Genomic DNA, 19,689 nt, shown 5'->3' on the forward strand with positions numbered 1-19,689 from the left:
GAATGAAAATCCTGTATTATCTGCTGAAAAGGTATTAAAGTGTGAAACCACAAGGTTTACCTGATGGTTGGTGTTGGATTTTTTTTCTACTTCAATTAGCTTAGTCTCAATCTTACTAATTGGATTATATGTGAAAATGCAAGTAACCATGGGATCTGAAGGTTTGAATGAGGAATAACCATTTTGCAATAGTTTTTTATTCTAAAGGGAGTTCTCTCAGAGGCTTAGGAGTTACCTTTCTTACCTGTCATTCAAATGGACTGTGATAGTGATTTTGGGCCAACTTGACAAAGTTGCTTGATAGTTGGTAGTTATCTGTCCATATAAGTGCCTGCAGTTATTCCAGGACCTAGGGAGGTTCAGCGAGTTTGTTTTCTTCAAGATATGCAAACCCATCTCTTTTTCACTAGTTGTCTGAAGATTGTTTCTTGTTTCAGAGCTCACATGTGATAAGGAGATAATCTGCCCCCTTTTTAGGAACTAGATAAGCAGCAGTCTCCTGTAGACTTCAAGGTGTTTCTGAAGTTGTTAACGAAAGCTGATGCCATGTCATTTGGTTTTCAGGTAACTATTTTCTGTGTCATACAGAACTGTTCACAAGACCATTTGGGTATTGTTACTTTGTCAGATAGGCCTTCACAGCAGTCCTAGTTTTTAGGTCTGATTTTGTGGCTAAATATGGTGAGTTATTTGATTTGTCTTGGGTATGCTTACAGAGAGCTCCTGTCTTGCCTGACTGGGTTTTCTTCCATTGCATTTTTAAATTCATTCTGATTCAAAGCAGAATGCTGTTTTGCTACAGATGGAGCCTTTTCTGTCTGTCATACTTGTTCGTATTTTTCCCATTCTCTGTGTAACTCTCCCTCTCATTGTGTTTAGACATTTTTCACTGGACTTGCAGTGTTACTTTTGTTATCATTCATTTCTAGAAACCTTTTTATTTATAGTTCTATGAAATGCTCAAGGTACTTATCTGCATCAGTTTTATCTGTCTGGCATGGTCTGTCTGTCTAGGAGACTTATCAGTGTTGAAAGAACATGGCCTGTCTAAGAGCAGTTATCTGTGATAAAAAGGACTTCTGCAGAAAAGAAAGGAAAGGTATATGTTACTATACGGTGTAGAGATATTCAGGAGTATGTTTGTATTTGTGATTCTGTGGTTCAGTGCAATTTTTTATTGAAATAGAGACTTCAAATGGATAGTATTTGGTTTCAGGTATAAAATATTCATCAGGAATTAGCAAACTGAGTTCATTTTAGGTAGAAATGATAAGATTCCTTAGAGATTCATCTGCCATTTCTAGTACATGCTGCAATACCATTTAAATCACTAGGAGTCTTGGATGCCTGAAAAATAATCATGTGGCTTCATTCACTTTAGATTCTGTTTCTTTTATTTTCAGCAATTTGTTGGAACAAACTGTCACTGTGTAAAGGTAGAGGCACGTTTTATGTCCCACACCTGTTGGAAGAATGTATACCATCTGCCCAGCATTGCTGAGAATTGACTAAGCTAGTGTTTTATTGGTCTGAATCACTGAGAGGAAATGCTACCATACAAGCTCACATGCTGCAATCTTCATTTGATGAATACTAAAAAAATATAAAAAAGTGTTGATATAATTTAAATTCAGCAATGTATAGGCCTCTTGTTTGATAGTTTCCTGTAAAGAGTAATGAGACAAAATAGCATAAATCACGTTTCTTCATGTGTTCTGTACCTAACTCTACAGGGTTTCTTCCCCACTCCGCAGGTCCAATTGATCTCTAGTGCATTTGATTTGTCAGGAGAAAGATCAGTGAACTCAGCATATCACAAATTACAGGACAGCAATATTGTTTTCCAGAATAAATTGAAGTTATGTGACTGGAGATGTTATCGTTACTGGGTAAGATGAATATTTAATTTGAGCCCTCTAACTGTGTTTTGAGGGACCTTATGGCAATCTTTTTTACCAGTACAACAGGAAAAATGCACTTTGAGACCCATTAAGACAAATTATAATTGTGTGAATGATACTGTATGAAATGACTATAACAAAAGTGCTGGCAGTGTTCTTTTATACTGCCCTGAATTCTACTACCTGGTAAGCAACTTTTAACCAGGAGGGACACAATGAGAGCCTGAAGTGGTATTTATGTAAATCTGTATTTTGCAAAGGAATATGTTGCTGGGTTTTTCTGTCTTTATAGGTCCTATGATTCTTTTTCTTTCAGCTGTAAGTGACACCGAAATAGTTTCTTTCAGTTGATAGATCTTTCTTCAACATCTGATATGCAGAGGGTTCCACTTTCATTTCAGCCATTTGATTTTTTTTCTGTTTCATAAGCACAGTATACATACAAACATATACATTGAAGTGGGGTTTATGCATGCATGTTTTGGTGTCAAGTGACAGTTTCATGAAGACTTCTATGAATGCTCTCAGACTTAACAGAAGTTCCTAGGTGTATCCGCATTTATAGATGTAAAATGTTAGGCTAATGATAGATTTAAATATCCTTATTTACATAAGACCAGACACAGTTCCATCAGTAAAAAAAGACTATTTTTATTACAGTGTTAAAATATGACAGGTAACAATAAGCATTTCACTTTGGAGCTCTATAGACACTATGCTAAAAAAAGACTAACAAGACCTGATTACAGTTGCTTCATAGTTTAACTTTCAGCTGTGCATTGAATAATAAAAGCATTTTTTCTATATTTTATTCATCATCCCTTCTTATGGAAGAGCCAAACTTGAAAGATTCATTAATGTTTTCTATAATGCAATGTGCTTTCAATAAAAATTTGTTTTTACTTGATATAATTACCATTTGCATGTAGTAATTGAAATAAATTTGCTTATGTAAATCAGAATACTTCTTAGCATATAAGCTAATTTTAATAGCCATGTAACTTTATTAAGTTCTTTTTCCTTTAAACCAGATCTTATTTTTAATTTGCATATGCCTAACACACAAATTATTCATGTTCCTCATATCCAGTAATGTTTTACTTAGTTTTAATTGCTAAACTTCTTTTCAAGTACTTTGAATAGGAGAGTTACACTTTCAAACTTCTGGAAAATAGGATTTTATTTTATGAGCCTTTACAAAATAAAGAGACTTCCATTGAGCAATGATTTTAAAAGCTGATTAAATAGCAAACCCCACACTACTCCTCTTCTTTATTTCTAAGTGTCCATACTGTAGCAGAGGCAACAAATTCAGATGTGATCCATGCATCTTCTAACTCTAGTGGTTCTTCGAATTACACAAAGGAAATTTATTTATCATAAAATAAATAAGTTCTTTCTTCATTTCCAATGTCTTCCATAGCCATGTGGCTGTGTGCATGGCAGTGCACTAAAACTGATGCAATTGAGATTTTGTTGCTTTGGTTTTTTTTCACTCATGAGTATTTAATGTTACCAATATAGTCACATAGTTTTTTGTAGATGGAATTTGTTGCTTATGGGTGGTGTAGGGAGGGAAATTGGAAAAAGACCTTTACTGAAGAGGAACTTTGAATATTCCATCATTGCCAGTCTTTTGCTAATACTTTCTTTCTCAATTCAGTTTTTTATGGTCTTGTTTGGCGTTTTCGGCAGCTCTGTTAATTAAGCAGAAGTTATCCCTGATTAATGTACTGTAAGCTGCTTCTGAAGTGCTATAAATAATGTGGTGATTAATTACTGTATCCAAACGCAGTCATCCCTTAGCATACTTCACAGATGGATTGTTTCGGTGAAATGATGTCCTATTCTCATACATATTAGAGACATTGATTGCAGAAAAACTTATCACTCTGTTTTTCTCTTTCCTTCCAAGTAATTTATGTCTTTTTATCATTAGAAAAATCAGTAAAGAGAAGCTATTTTGAAAATACGAATTAATATTCCTGCGGATTCTGTACAGGACCATGCAATCCAATTGAATGAGAATAATTCTACTTTGAGTTCTGGAATTTTCAACTTTGTTCAGGTCTAAAAAGAAAGTTTATTAATCATGCACAAAGAAAATACACTCCTTAGAGGACAAAGAGAGAATTTTAAACTCAGCAAAACAACTGTTTTTTCTCATGTGGGTTTTTTTGTGTGTTTTTGGTTTTTATTCCAAATAAGGCACAAAATATGCAGACTGAAGTGTGATTTTTCTTTTTAAAATTGGTAATGTCCTATTTGTACAGAGAAAAGTCTGAGTCTAATGAATCAAAATTCTTATATTAATATTTCTGAAGAAACCATCTCTATTTGAGGTTCTGATTTTAAACTTACTAACTGAAAGGAGACTAGTAGTGCTAAAATCAGCAAAGCTTTTCAGAATGTGCCCCTTTCAGAAAATTCCCTGTGCTGTAGCAGCAGAACTGCTCATCTTGCTTTTTTAGATATGCTTAACTACTTTACTTCTACTAACTTTGACAGAAAGCCAATTACCTCTTCCGACATCTGTGAATAGACTATTTGAAATTGTGTGTGTGCATGCAAAAGAAATCCATGGGAAAGGGTTGATACTGGGCAGTATAGTCAAAGCCCTGGCTTGAAATCAAAGATCTAACAGGACAGTTGTATGTTTTCATGCAGATACCAAATTAGAGTAGCAGGGAGGGACCCCAATGTTCAGGTCTCTTTATTGGCCACTAAGACCTACCTATCTGCTTCAAAGGCACCGGATCAGGCTCTGGCTGTGTTTCAAGGACTGCAGCAGTGAAAAAATGTGGTTCAGAAATTCTGGACTCATTCTCTGTGTGAGAAAAGGAGTTTGTCCAGATGGGATCTCACCAAAGCTCAAGTCTATAGATTTATTATAGAAAAGGGTGTGGGGATGACTGCTTTTTATAGGAGATTTCTAGTTTCAAAAGCTTTGAATATCACCTCGCAGTTGATCTTATTGCAAACTTCTCAGCTGGGAATGAGTCATGAGCAGGTTGTGGTAATATAATGAAATCAAACTTGCATTATGACCCCACTCAATAAATCTTTGTTTAGGAATAATTTAGGATTACTGTATTAGCTTATTGTATAAGCATTAGGATTATCCCATCATTTTAGAGAAGACATTTTTGAACACTCTTATCTCTTAACCTCAATTTCCTCAATTTTTCTAGTAACCCAGATGATAAATCTAAGTGCCATCTCTGTTAAGAGCTTTGCTTATTCAGCAAGAAATAATATCATGCCTGGACCAGATTATGGGCTTTTTGTTTCTGCATGATCATAATGACAGTGGGATTCCTTGGTGGTACGAAGAAATAGCTGACAGTCTCAGCCCATTGTCTTTAAGCATTATGTTTAAGAAGTACAGTTTGGTTTAGCCCACTAATAAAGAGGTCTTGATTCTAATATAAATCCAGTATTGATCTTTTTCTTTTGCTCTTAAAAAAATAAAATAAAAAAGGCAATGAGAACAAACAAACACAAACAATCCATGAAAAAACTCTCTCTTTATGAAATAGCAGTAGTCCCAAAGATGATTTTCTCTCACAGTCCAAATTTGAACCATAATATTCTCTTACCATAAGGGAGGAGAAATGTATTTCTGTCATGTCCTAGATAATTCAAAGAGCAGAGGAAAATGAACTGCTGGCATGTTCTTTTTTATAAGTAGTGATGTTTATTTCTTTACTATATTGTTATTATGTTTTATTGATGTGCAAAATTTATTATCTGAAAATGGGGAAGTTATATCTTCCTGCATTTGCAAGCACAAAAACTAGGGAGAAAAGGTAACATGAAAAGCTAGGGAATTCTCAGTTCAGTGATTTGTAGGAAAATATGTGTTGTGGCATTTGAAATAGCCTCAATTATTATTGATACTTTTAATTCATCTATTCTTATCTTTAGTCTAACTATGTTAACATGCTTTTTGCTAGACTGAAGGATATCCTGAAGAATAGGTGAACTAATTCTCCGTGAAGTCAATATGAGCTGGAAAAGATCACAGTTGTGTGAAGACTCACGTGTTGTGTTTATGTTCAAATATGTGAGAAGCTCAGATATTTACAGAGAAATCTGCACATGTGTATGAATTACTGCTCACACAAAGTCTTTACGAAGTGGGAAATTAGAATATTTGGATGTTCTTGATGGACTCTGTGTACTGATCTCATCTTTTCACTTTCTGTATATTTCAGAAAGTGTTAGTACTGCTCCAAACATTCTTCCTCCCATTTGAACAGACTTTACAACAGATATACTAAAGTCATAATTATATTGAGAAAGAAGAAAAGAATAAAATATTCCATTGAGTATTTCCTGAATTGATACCACCAATGTAGAGCTCTTTGTACATTTTAGAATATGCCCTACATTTGCAAGTGCTCTCATACAATATTTAGTGCACATGTTTATAGTGGACTAAAGTGCTTTTGTTCATAAAGTGCAAACAGATAACCCTGAGAGCAGTAAGAAGAAAATATTTAAGGAAAAAAATGTGTATATTATAGCATATTTATTTATATGCTTTTGTAAGCCTCAGGAATATCTTCCCATGCTTTTCACATGCACCATTTAGATAAATAATTTATGGAAACATCTAATATAGCATATATTCAAACTGAAAACACAGCTGCTAATAAAAAGGGAAGTATATTTGCAAACAGGCATTGTGCTCAACTAAAAAATCTACTCATCTTCACAGATGCCCTGCTCTTTCTAATAGGAATTAAAAACCAGCTTAATGGGAGTTCAACTGACAGGTATTTTTCATGAGTCATCTCTTGCTGTTGACTCAGTTTTTTTCCAACTAGCGCTTCCCTTGTGACTATAGGACAAGAAGGCATGGTTTTATCAGCCTATATAAAAGAATGCAGAGAAAAATCCTAAATCTTATGGAGAGTGCTTCTCTTCCTCTTCCCAAGAGAGTTAAATTGTCAGATATATCCTAGAAGTGAGCCATAGAAATTTAAGTCTAAAATCACTTCAGTCACTTTGCATGTCCTCATTCTCAGAAATAATGTCATGCACTACCAGTAGTTTGAGGGAACTGAAATGTGAAAAACTCACTGAGAAGATGTCTTTCAAGCTGAGGAGAAAACCATGAGAGCAATTACAAAACTAGTGGTATAAAGTGTCACACATTTAGTGGGCAGAGAGATAACTGATTAACTATGAAGAATGTCTTAGTGATTTGCAAGACTGTAGCAAGGAGAAAAGGGCATGTGAGGACTTGCAGTACATTATATATAATTTCTGTACTGAAAGGTACAAAAAGAAATTACATGAATGCAGCTGATAGCTGCTGTGAAATAACACAGGTAAGTCTAAGTGTCTGAGCAGAGAAAAATACTTGAGAGTGCAAATCGGGTGATCCTTGAAGAAAAGATGTTGGGCCATAATGTGAGCACCATTAAGAAATGCACAACATTACATTACCACAGGAGGCACATTGGGCATAGAAAAAGCTTGTCTTGTGGTGAGTTACACCTTAGCAAGAGGTATTGTTTTACTACACCTGTATTGGATGTTAGGGGTTAAAAAAATGTGATATTTTGAGGATGTACACTTGGAGCTGGCAGTTGATCTCTGTCTCAAGAGTCATGTGCTAGAAGAAATACAAGAAGTTGATTCTATTTCAGTTATTTTTTTATTCTTTTGTTTTCAGTTTTTTGTTTGTTTCTTTTTAGTAATACAGCTAGTATTTGATGATCTTAGCTTTGCTACTCTATGTTGATGTCTGTACCTTGTATTTTTCCATGCAAGATTGGTGTTAAATTCCTCCTGTTGAAGAGATTCAGATCCTTCCCCTTATTGGCATAATTGTGGGGAATAATTAGTTTGGCTTCTGCCATCTCGGAAAGCCAGAAATGCAAGTCTGTTAAGCTTTTAATTAGCTGTTAGAAAAATGTAGTGGTTTTAAGGGAACTGAGGTAGCATACTCCAAACCATAGTGTATACTTTTTGTAAAAGCTACAGTGGACCACATCTTTCTTTGACAAGTGTCCTAATTTGTGGTCTCAAATGCTGTAGATATGCTGTCAAATGTCTATATATTTTTTAAAATTGTCATTTAGAAAGAAGTGTAGTATACTCACTTTTCTGAAATTTAGAATTCAAGGTCAAATTAATTTTAAAATATAGTGTGGAAGTAAATTTTTATTGAAACAGCTTTTATAAAGGTGACTCCTTTTATGGTGGCCTTTTTAAATTGAAAGAATGTAAATTACACACTTCTAAAGGAATAAAAGTTATGGCCAAACTGCATTTCCTGGAATAGGGACACTTGGTTTCTCTGTCAGATGGGAATTTATGCTTTGCAGTACACTGTCAGAGAGTTTTGAAACTTGAAACTCGATTTCAAGTCATATTTAACACTGCTTTTGTACAGTGACAGTGTTTTTTCCTAATGGGCAGGTTAGTAGAGTCTATAGGAAAAAAATTCCAGTGACTGTTGGTAAGATACATGTGAAACAACTGTGTTGTGGTGCAAAAAATTTGCTTTCCACAGTCAGCAATAGAATAAACCTGGAATAAAATGTGTGCTTGTAAATATCTGGTTAAAACAGGTAAATTCTATATTTTATTTTTACTTTTGGATAAAACACTCCCCAAACATTCCCCAGATATCTCTAAGAGATGAAGAAATCAAATCATAATCATATACCTTACTTTAAATATTGAGTCAATAACTTAAATCACTGATCTGTTCTATTGAAGTAAGTGGGATTATGTGTTTAAAATTAGTTATGTGTTCATGTACTCTGTAATGGAGTGATCTTCATTTGCAAGAACACTGAAGTCTTCTAAGTTTTAAAAGCCAAAGTTAATATAATTATGTATGTCTGACACATAATTAGGAAAAAATTTCCTGCAACTGCAGTGTTGGGTAACATTTTCAAATCTGAACAGGAAATCTTAGTCTGATATTCAGACTACAGTGTGCCCATCATATGCTGCCCAGTGTGAGTGTCACACAGGGCAGTATATGAGGAGAAAAAGGTATCAGCAGTTCTGCAAGAAGAAATGTATTCGTAACTCAGGGGTATTGTAGTCACTGAGAACTTCTCTTTCTGTATCTGCAGTATACAGCCTTCATGTCACTATTCTGTCTGGGATGGGTTGGATACTGCCAAATGCCCATTGTCTCACTCCCCCTCTTCAGCAAGGCAGGGAGAGAGAACAAGATGAGAAAGCTCCTGGGTCAGGAAACAGACAGTGAGATCTCTTACCTGGTGTGTCATGGCCAGAACAGACATGACTTGGAGAAAAATTAATTTAATGTTCTGCCAATTAAAATTAGGATGATGGAGAGCAAAACAAACTCACCTTCTCCTTTCCCCTGACTCTCCTTGCTTCTTCCTTGTCTCAGCTTCACTCCTTCATCTCCAGCTTCTCTATCAGCTCTCCCCATGGGAATGGGGAGTAAGAGGTTCAGTTAGTGTGTAACAGCTCCTCTATTCTGCTCCTTCCTCCTCACACTTTACCCCAGTGTGGGTTCTCAATGGGCTGCAGTCCTTCAGGATAGACCTGCCTCAGCATGGCTATCTGCCCTGGTGCCTGGAGCACCTCCTTCCCTCTCCTTCTTCACTGACCTTGGTGTTTGCAGGGCTGTTTCTCACACATTTCCTTTTCAACTATTCTCTACCAACCGCTATACAGGGTTTTTTACCTATTATTAAATATTCTTTCCCTGAGGCACCACCACCTTTGCTGAGGGGCTCAGCCATTCCCCAGGTGGGTCAAGTGAAGCCAACTGGCACCACCGCCAGCACCTGGGCGCCTGCACCCAGGACAGTGTCCAGCTCTTTCTGTCAGGAGCTCACTGTGTCTTATAGCTTCTTTTAGGGACTTCATGATGAAACATTCCTTGCTTTTAAGCATTCATGTATAGTGGGGAAAAAATCAAATCTTTCAGAGCACGATTTGACAACAGTGAAAATACCTTCCTCATTTTTTGAAAGGGGAGGAATAGTATTAAATTGGGTCTCTCAAGTGTCACTGGATCATCAGAGTAATGGAAGTTAGAGTATAGAGGGAGCATCACCAGTGAATTTACCTTAAAAATCATACATGTATGTTTAAGGTAACTATTAAGATTTCCATATTCCACAAATTAGATGCTTGATGAAGCTCTACTTTTATCTCAGAGTGATGCAAATAATCATGAAGTTCTCCTCCAAGTCTTCTTGCCTATTCAGTGCTTTGCCTAGAAAAGACTGAGATGAGATACTGTGTTGATGTTTATTTACAGAAAACAAACAAACAAACAACCAGGGCCACTGCAACAACAAGTACTTTATGACTAGTAGATTAATAGCTACAGGTAGGTGATGCCAATAAGACACAGTCAAATTTTGAAGCTAAATGCCTAAATGCCAGAAACTGTGCTGGTTCTGGGCCCTTGATGGGCACTGTCCTGGGCAGGACAGTGGCAATATTCTCTGTTTCTCCAGAAGAAAAGGGCTATTATGGGTTTTATATGAAGGGAAAAAAAAGAAGAAACTATATATTTTGCTAACATTAACTACCTTGAGTTATTAATGCAACAAAGCAACAAAATTATTATTACTTTAAGTAACCTAATTCCCAGATGACTGGCAATAAGTAAATTTTTAATTGTTAGCTTTAGAAAATTGCTTTTCACCTCCACTGAAAGCACCGGTACCACTGACTGAAAAACATCATAATTCAAAATTTTACCTTAAATAACTGCAGTTATCAAAATTATTTTATTTTTAGTGTCCTAAATGCTGTACAAAATTTAGAGTTACAGCCTGGTATTTTTTCTTTTATAGTACTTAATAATGGATTTATTATGGGAGGTAGTGAGACTTCTCTTCCCAGCTTTGGACAGTTGGACCTAGAATGGACAGAGGTTTCTGTAGGCAGAGTATGGCAAGATCAGGGTAAGGCTTGATATCCCAGTCTTAGATGGGAAGGGCTGAAGGATAACAGAAAAGATTATGCTTTTTGCCAGATGCACAGGGTACAATGGAAAAGCATGTGCAAAAATGTGTTGGCAATCCAAAATGCATGTAAAGTTGTTCACACTCTCCCATCACCATCAGAGAACTCTAGCATGTTTATTTCTAGACAGCAGACAAAATGCTTCTGTTTTTATCCTGAAATTCATGATTCTTTCATTTTGTGTCTGAAGGCAAAAAATAAAAACCAAAGCTGAACCATATTATTTTGCTTGTGATATTGTGCAGTAGATTAAGGCCTCCCTTTCCTGTGCTGTGAAATTCAAAAACAAACAAACAAACAAATCAGTATTATTATGAAAAATAATCCTATATAACAAACCAGTCTGTCAGTGATTGTTATTGTTGTTTATGCAAAGTAGAGTATAAACAACATAAATTTTATATACATGCTTTTACATAGATATTCTATATTGATCTGCTTGCTGATCAGAACTCATCTGCACTGCGTGTTTAAAATTAATATAAACATTAAATGCACTTTAGTAATGTATTTCTAGATGTATTTCCATACATGTTATCAACATAAAGCATTGTCATATATGTTTCCCTTATTAGCAGAAAAGACCATTCAGTTGAACAAAATTCAAAACAAAATAGTTTGCAAAAGTTAATAGAAAAATCACTATAAGCATTTTGTGATATGGCCTTGATGTGAGCCTGCTTTCATAGTTAAGACTTTATCCAAAATGTTGGAGGTTGTGTTACAGGGTTTTTTTTTTCCTATTCTAATGGATATATAAAGCTTTTGACTGAAACTTTGAATTATTTCCATTTGGTATGGCTTTCTAGGTATGTTTTTCTAGGTTTTTGGGTTTTTATTTGTTTGGGGCTTTATTGTTGATTTTTTGGTTTTTGGTTGGATTGGTTTTGGTTTGTTGTTTGGTGTTTTTTTTAACCTAGATGACCTTCCCCACAATCTGAAGAGAAAAAGTAGGTAAAACTCAACAGAGCAATTTTTGAAAGGTTTTCTATCTCTTTTTTAGTACTTGTGACACTACTGACAGGGAGTGTAGACTGATAAGTACAGGGCCTACATAAACGATTAAGGCTGTGGGGTGTCTTTGGCTACAGGATCTCCTGTATCAGCAGAAATATCCAAAAAGCGAGTATTTCCCAAAGACGGTATTCTTTACCTATGTTCAGCCGTAGCTTATCATCTGCATCACTTAGATTCATCCACTGAATATATGTGATATCCATGATTCTGTGTAGGGTTGCCCAACTTGCTTTAATGTAGTGTTGTGTGATTTTAATGGAGAAATGCTGTTATAGTTTGAGCTGGCAAAATGCCAACTGCCTGGTACCCAGTCAAAAAGTCCACTCCCAGAGCAGGAGAGTGAGGGAAAACAGCAGAAACGAGGCTTTAAACACAGTGAGGTTTGTATATTTATACAGAGAAGAGGAGAGCTTAACACAGAATATGAAATAGCACATAGTGACAGGAAACAACAACAGGCTCACCGAGGTCGCCCCAGCTAACAGGTGAAACTCCAAACCAACCAAACCCCCTCCCCAAAGGAAACCTCCCAGCAAGAGGGAAAGAGGAATTAACAGGAATGTGCTCACGTCCCCGGCTAAGCAGACGTGCCGACCGGCAGGAGGGCCTGATATCAGCAGTCAGGGAGCGGGAACCGTCCTGGTCAGAAGCCTGGACCGAAGAGCCCAGAGACTCCTCCCACCTTGCTTGTTATACTCCCCGACACTTCCTGATGATGTCAGATGATATGAAATACCTCTTTGGCTGCTTAAGTCAGATAATACCTGTCCCCTCTAATCTGTGTCACAGCCTTTGAGGCCTGCTAAAAACTGAGGCCTAAATGGGGACCTATGCTGACTAAAGCCAAAACTACTACAAATGCTTCTCTGTGTTTTCTTCTAGTCTCTTGACCTATTTTTGTATTTTTTGTTTGTGAACTCTCTTGAAAGGTATTTTTATCATATGGAAGTAAATGTTATGAATTAGTTGTAGAACATTCTTTGAAATTAGGGCTTTTTTTCACTTAATACTAGCTTTAGAGAAAGGTGTGAGTTTTTTAGCCTAGACCAAGAGAACATTGCACCGTAAGTTTAATCATGCTTTACAATGCCAGGACTCCAATTTCAGAGGCAAAATTACCTTAGATATTATTACAATGTAATATGATTCAGGAAACTGGTCATCTGATTAAAAAAAAAAAGTGTTATGACTTGGGAAGGACAGAATGTACTTCAGATGTTTCTTTCATGATGCTAGTTTTTTGCAGAAGATAACAGAATGAGATCTGTGATGATCATGTATTAATAATGAAGATTAAACAGATGTTCTGCAAAATGAATTTCATGTGAAATGTTGGATTGGTTTAAGGAAAGAAAACAGGGTTAGGTCCTCATATAAATCATTATAGCTCCATGGAGAACAGCAATAATGATGCTGAAAAACAGTTCTGTATCCATGGAGGTATTTTGGGCATACAGCAGAATAACAATAGCATTAGATGATTTAGTACAACTGAATTTATTTTTACATGATGAAATTGTAAAGTATTTAGTTATATGCAGTTTTATTTTTTATGTGCGGTTGTCTCTAGTTCTTAATTAATTTGTTTTGGCATGAGTGAAAAGAGGAACCAGGCAAGTTACTTCTGAAGTCAAAACTATACGTAATTTCAAAATAATTGTTCAGCATTTGATACCAGCTTTTTTCACTTACTTATTCTAGTATTTGCCTGAATGTTACATCAAAAGCTCATGCAGTATGACCCTTGTGCTGACAAACCTTTTCCTTTCTTGTACTGAGACAACTTGAAAGTTTTTGGTTTGGCTCTAGTTAATGAAAGATTGAATTTGTTAATGGTACATTTAGCCTGAAAATCTGTATTTCCACCTCTCTTAAGTGCCTTTTTTACTTATATCTGGAAATGATTTTAATCTACATAGCTTGGCATTATTGCCAATGTATTGTCCTATAGCTGTATCGACTCCCATTTATTAGTTGTTGGAAACAAATGCATTCCCGTAATAATTGAATAAAGAAGGCCCTACAGTTACTTCCAGCCTATCTCAGTATAATAATTTTGGCTAAAATACAAGATAAATTAGTGCTGATTGAATTTAATTATGACTGTACAAGACCCAGTCTGCAAGGGCAGGATGACTATGCAAAGAAGCCACCACTATGACTGACTTTATGGAGATATTTTATGAATGGTGCATAAAGCTGCAAGTATACTTACATTAATGGATCTGGGCATGACCTAAAATATACTTCGTTTTATTATGTTAGATGAGAAAGTGCAAATTTTGGTCAAAGTGCCCCAGTCAGTCAAAGCACTGCTTAATTGTTTGCCTGGTGGAATTCTGTGGACACAGAAAGTGATATTTTTGCTGTATCCTCACTATTTATCTCTATTTGATTTGTGGGAAATATATAACATTTACCTGCTTAGAGTATTAACAAGATTGCTTCCATTATATAAAGAACGAAAAATATTGCTTTCTCATGATAGATTGTGATAAGTTTTGTACTTCAGAAGAGAAATGGTGTAATTTCAACACAAATTATTTCAGTACAGTTTATAAACTTATGGGCTTTAAACATAGTCATTTAATCATGTTAGTATTACAGAAGAGGATTTTGAATATAGCCTTCTTAAGCCTGGGGACTGGGGAGCACAAAATACATGCATTGGAGTGCATTCCTGTCTGCTCTTTTCACACATTCTTGAATTTAGGAGTGGGATGACATTATAACATTATGCTCTAGTTAATTGTAAACATCCCAGGAGCAGAAGCAAAACAGCAGGTTGATGTGGCTTTATTATGAAGTACAGTAGGATTTAAACAACTGTTCTTTAAATAAAGATACTTCAGATTGAATGTGATGGCACTGAAGTCCAGATACCCAGAGAGGCTATCCTCAGTACAAGCACAGACTTGAAAGTGGAGGAGAGTTAAAGTAGGGAGTGGGTGTGCATTTCACAGGAGAGGAAAGAGAAATCAACATATGTAACAATGAAAAAACCTCTCGACTGTTATCAATGGTAAGAGTTTTAAAAGGAGCCTTTAACTAGATGCACTTGAGGCCTTCTGTGTGGCTTTGAAAAGAATTCTCATGCTAAACCAGTGGAAACACACACCCACACACTCACCCACCAATTTTATTTTTAGCTTGCTTCTCTGTCACCTGCTCTGTATCTTGGCTAGTATGCATTAAACTTTCCTCCTATATATAGCTGAAGATTTGATTGCAACTCTGTATCATATCTTAATGTTGGGCATTTTTTTACTCATGTTTTTGGTAAATAAAATTGAACAAATGTTTCAGTTCCTCGCTGTACAAAAATGCCAGTTGTTATGAAATATGCATGGTAAATAAGTGTACTTCCTCTAGGTGTATTCCCTTTGGACTGAGATCCATATATTCATAGTTGCTTTCTGCGTTCAGGTCACAATTGTTTACTTCCCCAGTGGTTGCAGGATGAGGGAGTAAATTTAAATGCCACTTCAAATAAGCAGTTGTTTATGTGTGTCACCTTTTTCTTTTCTTTTGAAGAACAAAAGCAGTTTTATACAAACAGCACATGAAAATATTTGTGAAAATATAACTTAGATTATGGTGGACTGAATAATATGAAATGCATAAATCAGCAATGGAGTCTTGTCAGAGGAATTTGAGTAGCAAAGACATACGTTAACTTGTAAATAAATGTAAGAATATTTACAGAAGCTGTGTCTTCATAACTTCTCTGCTAACAATGTTGTCTCCCTGAAACACCAGACTTGTGCTGATCCTATGAGATACATGACATATTGAGGTAAGAAGGTTTGCGTGGATCAAATTCTGTGGTCACTCAGGACGATGACAGGTTCAGTTTTCTTCCTATTGTGGTTCTTCGTCCCCAAAGTCAACATACATGTTAGCTCAAATGGAAGTGTGTCATTCACAGCCATTCCTAAAGTGAATACAGGAAACACATTCTAAGTGATTGTCCATGTTTTCAGGGAAGGCTGGTCTCTACCAGCTCTGTATTAAAAGGCTGTGGTGACCGTTCGGGCTGTTTGTGGCTCATGTGCCTCAATTGAATTGCACCCTCACTCTCAGACGTGTAGTAATATTCCCCCTTCCTGACTCCTCATCCATAGAAGATGTGTTGTAAGCATTCTCTCTCACTATATACAATTACCATGCAGTGTTAAACCCTTTGGCTCCTTAACAGAGAATGCCTATGTCTACACTCTCTCAGCAGAGGCAGTGCTAAATAAACCACACTGTCTTTATTTTCAAAATGAATTATGAATTGCCCTGTATCACTGGTAACTGCATTGTGCATCCAAACACGCATTGAGTTCTTTGAGAGTACTGTAATTGGATTAGCAAAATTCAGGCTTGATTAATTCATCATTATAATCAGGTTACTAAACAATTCACGATCCTCTTGATAACTTAACTCTGAGGGAATGATTAATGGCTTTTATCAAGGATTAAAGAATAGCTGACCCTGATTTGGGCAGGAGATTGGACCAGATGACCTGCTGAGACCCCTTTGAACCTGAATTATTCTATGATTCTGTGAAAAATTATCAGCACACCTTTCCAAATGACATGGGCAGATCTTCACATGGCATGGTTGAGAAGACTTTCATCAGAAACAATAAGCCCAAGTCACGTCACACCCTGAATTTTTATGCCCCTAATTACTTTCTTTTTTTAAGTAGGAAATTTTAATTGTCATAGTGATAAATATGCCTTTCACTTGGGGTCCTAAATTATGCTGTAAATATTAGTTGTCCCTCAGGATTCTTTGTAATGTTATAAAGTACTATAGACTCCAGTTGTAAAAGAATCAGTGGCACAGCTAGAAAAATAATCCAGGAGACCTACAGTTAAACTCCAGCTATATAATGAGTTAACTACACTTTCTGAACACCTACTTATCATGCTGATTTTCTGTGCATCAGGATATGTATGCTGTTCGCAGCATTTTATGTAAATAAGCATCTTTATTCAAAGTTAGTTTTATCTGTGTATTGATTTTTTTTAAAAAAGGACTTTATGCCACAGATACAGCAACTATTCCAAATGTGAGAATTATATAACTCTGTCATACACTATGACATTCAATATAGTGCTTCATGACATGCAGCATTGGCATACATGAAAGCTTTGGGGAAAATATACAGAAGGGCAAAGACATATTTCTTACATTCTGCTTGTGCTAGTTTTTGTATTTTCTGTCTCAAAATTGTCATTACAGGCCTAGAAAGAACTTTGATGTTTAAAACACACAATGTGTCACAAGAACAGCCTGAGGAAGAAGATTCAAAGGCAAAGGAAGAAGATTCATTCTCTGTTTGCCCTTTGTGTTCATCAGTATCTTTGTCTTGTTCCATCTGCCAGCAAGTTATGGGTGAAACAGTGTCAAGATGAAAAAGAGCTTTTGTGAGGCCAACTGTCATCCAAACCCAGTATCATCTCCTGAAAATTACTAGGAGTTTTAGATAACCTGCTGCAATACCTTATTAGGAGCAGCTGAGTGATTCTAGTGGCTTTTATGTCCTCTTATAATTACGCAGAGTTCAACCTTAATTTTTGATCCTTTGAATCTGAAAAAGCTGAAGTTTACTAACTGTGGGAAATGCAGTAGAGATTTCCTAGTCTGATAGTAATTTGTTGTCTTGATTCTTAATGAAATGCACTTTCAGCTGTTACTGTCATCTTTGATTGAATCCATGCTATGGCTGACTCCCAAACCAGATGCAGAATTGCATTTGTCCTCATCCATTTTACAGCAGAGTGAAAACTGTGGAGTACATCCCGATTTCATCTCAATATCCCTTTACCATAATGTTTGTTCCTGATCACCTTGGAGTGTTTTTTTCATTTGGTTTTGGTACAGATTAACTGAAATAATGGAAAATCTCTGTTCCAGTCCAATAAATTTGTGTTTTTGAAGCAAGAGAGCAAGGGCAGGTGTTACATACCTTGGGACTTGGTATAAGGATGTATGAGAGTGACTGAAGGCACAGATCTCACTGGGAAAGTGTTAGAAAAAAAGTGTTCCAGGTGTTGAGGAATCCATTCAGTGCAGGTAGCTTGAGGTGCAGCTGCAGTTCAAGTTGTAGGTTGATCTGTGGAAGGCAGGAGCCCAATACAAGAGGTGATGAACTGCTGACTTTTTGCACCAAAAAAAATGGGGACCTGTGGCACCTACCAGATAAATGGACACTCAAAGACACAGCAAGACCCAATGTCTCAGCTGGTAGATCTCATCCTACCATTCACAGAAACTAAGAGTATAAAAGCCCAGGTAAGTCCTTAGTTCAGGGTACTTGAGTCACTGGCTCAGGCTGTTACTTAGTTGTTGCACCATGATAAGATTACTTAAAGTAACCAAAGGTCTGAGACTTTGCTTTCAGGAACTAGGGGTGTAATCCAGTAAGAAAAACTTGTCTGACTGTGTGAGTAGGCTGTGGGTAGGACTCAAGCAGGGCACCTGTTGACGCACTGGAACCACATGCTGTGAAGGGGCCACAGTCCCAGCAGTTAAAGTCTCTGATGTGGGAGTGTGGCTGCCAGAGTGGCTCCTAAATGGTCAGGCAGACAAGTCTCCTTAATACCAGATGTGCATAGTGAGGGTCAAATGAGGTGTAATCTTACCCATACTGTGTGTGTGAAATAGTGCCCAGAGAAAAAGTGGCTCAGAGTGAGATGGTTGACTTACTTGTAAAGGTGGTTTGGAGGCATGGGAAATCAGACGGCCAGGACTCAGGAGCTCAGTCATGATTGAAAATCTAAGCTTGGTAATAGACTGAAACCCCAATGAGATTTCCAAGCTCAGTTGATTGTGTCTTGAAAATTTAAATGGGTAGATGTGTAGGAGGGAAATAGATGGTTTCTTCCACCTAATGTGGTGAGGCTTCTAAAAATTCAGGCTCTTTTCTGAAGGTGTTAGAGAAAAGAGAGAAATAGGATAGCTTCCTATTTCCATTTGCCAATGCATTATAAACTAGGAGAAAAATATTAGGGAAGAGAAAGGAAAACTGACAGTACATTTTTCTTCCCATACAAAGCCTGAAGAATATTCTTAGAATCATAGAATCGATTGGGTTGGAAAAGACCTCCAAGATCATCGAGTCCAACCCTTGGTCCAACTCTAGTTCATTTACTAGATCATGGCACCCAGCGCCACGTCCAATCTGTGTTTAAAAATCTCTAGGGATGGTGAATCCACCACCTCTCTGGGCAGCCCATTCCAATGCCTGATTACTCTCTCTGTAAAAAATTTTTTTCTGATATCCAACTTAAATTTCCCCTGGCAGAGCTTAAGCCCATGCCCCCTTGTCCTATTGCTGAGTGCCTGGGAGAAGAGACCAGCCCCCACCTGGCTAGAACTTCCCTTCAGGTAGTTATAGACAGTGATGAGGTCACCTCTGAGCCTCCTCTTCTCCAGGCTAAACAACCCCAGCTCCCTCAGCCTCTCCCCATAGGGCTTGTGCTCCAGTCCCTTCACCAGCCTTGTTGCTCTTCTCTGGACCCGCTCCAGCACCTCAATATCCTTTCTGAACTGAGGGGCCCAGAACTGAACACAGTACTCAAGGTGTGGCCTCACCAATGCAGAGTACAGGGGAAGGATCACTGCCCTGGTCCTGCTGGCCATGCTATTTTTGATACAGGACAGGATCCCATTGGCCTTCTTGGCCACCTGGGCACACTGTTGACTCATGTTGAGCTTCCTGTCACACCTTACATAAAAACTTAAACATAACCCTTTTTTAATTCTTTTCTTAAAAAATGCACATTG

The 19,689-nt window shown here is 36.9% G+C and overlaps 1 protein-coding gene across 2 annotated transcripts in view; it reads left to right on the forward strand.

The window, feature by feature from the left end:
* Window positions 1–19,689, forward strand: part of GRID2 (glutamate ionotropic receptor delta type subunit 2) — a 712,351-nt gene that overhangs the window by 43,782 nt on the left and 648,880 nt on the right. The window lies entirely within an intron of this gene.

This window comes from Pithys albifrons, chromosome 5 (genome assembly GCF_047495875.1).
Source record: "Pithys albifrons albifrons isolate INPA30051 chromosome 5, PitAlb_v1, whole genome shotgun sequence".
NCBI lineage: Eukaryota > Metazoa > Chordata > Aves > Passeriformes > Thamnophilidae > Pithys > Pithys albifrons.